The sequence below is a fragment of the Microtus oregoni genome, unplaced genomic scaffold (assembly GCF_018167655.1).
Source record: "Microtus oregoni isolate MIOR12 unplaced genomic scaffold, Mior012 000023F_ref0000262, whole genome shotgun sequence".
NCBI lineage: Eukaryota > Metazoa > Chordata > Mammalia > Rodentia > Cricetidae > Microtus > Microtus oregoni.
In genome coordinates this window covers 29,241,822-29,243,524 of record NW_024543082.1, presented here as the reverse complement: position 1 = coordinate 29,243,524, position 1,703 = coordinate 29,241,822, and positions in this window count along the sequence as shown.

Below are 1,703 nucleotides of genomic sequence, written 5' to 3'. Positions count from 1 at the left end.
AAAGTCTCATAAACATTGTTCTATAAGGCTAGAGGTACTATTGGTGTAGAATTAATGTGCTTTGCCATGGACAAATCATTCCACACATTTAAAAGTTTAATAAGCAAAAATCTCTTTAATAACAGTATGCATCCAGGGGTGTTTAATGCTAAAAGAGGAGGCAGCCTGGCACAGATTTTGCATTCCACATATGCTGTCATTCTTAAGCCTCTTTCAGGTTCAGGCCTGAGGTTATACTTTGAACAATTTAAAAAGGGAGAGGAGAATGCAAATCTAATCACTTAGGCAGATGGAGTGTATTTACAGAGCAAAACTCTCTTTCAGATCATGCATTATGATCTAAATATAAATGTATTGTGTATGATCTAAAAGATAAATAGATCATAATGCATGCTCTCAAAGGTATATTTGAAAGAAGTATCAGTGCTACAACCCTTACACATACAAAGGATATAGAACACAAATACAAAAAAAAAAAATGGAAGAGTCACCTTTCCACACTAAATGACATTTTTAAATGAACAGCTATTCTGCCTATTCTAACTTCAGATTAAGGCTTCTTTTGCTTCTGAGCAAGCAGGCTCAAAGGCCACAGCTGCTTCTAGGAAGGACCAGAAAGGGTTCATTTTAACCAGCCCTGACTGTTGTTTGCTCAAGCTGTGACATTACTGTACAGAATTTCATTTTTAAGCTTTATTTTATGTATATGGGTGTTTGCCTGTACATGTCTGTCTATGTGCAGTACCTGCAGAGGCCAGAAGAGGAAATCATATTCTTGGAACTGGAGTTATAGGAGATGATTAACAACCATGGTCTCTGGTAATATAACCTGAGTCCAGTGCTCTTAATTGCTAACTCTCAAGCCATGCTTTTTATTTAAAACTTATTTTTGTAGATTTTAATTAAAATATATTATATCACTTTCCCCCTTCTTTGTCCTCTCCATCCCTTCCCAAATTTCCTCATCTAATTGTTCTAATTTTAAACCACCCATTGTGTAATCATACAGAGACCTAACTCTCCATTGTAATAGTGTTTCCTAATTTTTAAAGTGGGGGAAAAACTTTTACCTGATTCCTCCCTTTAAGAATTCCCAATTTTCTCACCAAATGTGCCAACAATAACAATTATGACATGAGGCTGAGTGCTGCTGTGTACAACAGTAAAGGCCTGACCAAATTTCAAGGCAGCTACCTAGTTTGGCAGCATCCCAAAAAGGGGTTTCAGGAAAAGCCCAACAGGAGAGAAGAAAGGAAACAGCTGGTAGGGTAGTGACTCCGATTGTATGTGCTTCGACCTATACTGGTGGCTGCAAAGCCACAGGCAAATGGCTGTACCCCAAAAGTTGGGCGCCAGATTTAACACAAATTCTAGTCATTATTAATAAAAACCCAGAGACAGATACTGGGGTAAAGCTGAAGATGACAAAAGCACAGCCGCCGCCACCAGAGAGTTCTCACCTCTACCAATGCTCAGATGGAAGCGGTGATCTTGTCCTGACTGCAACGCACCTCAGACTCCACTGAGCTCCTGTCTCCTCCCACCTTATATTCCTCTCTCTGCCCAATCATATCACTCCTGTCTTCAACTCCCTAGTGTGGAATCCCAAATGCTGAGATTACCTTTGTGTGAGCTTTGTTTTTCTTTTAGACTGGATCAATTTCATGTAGCTCAGGATGGCTTTGAGCCAACAGAGATCCATC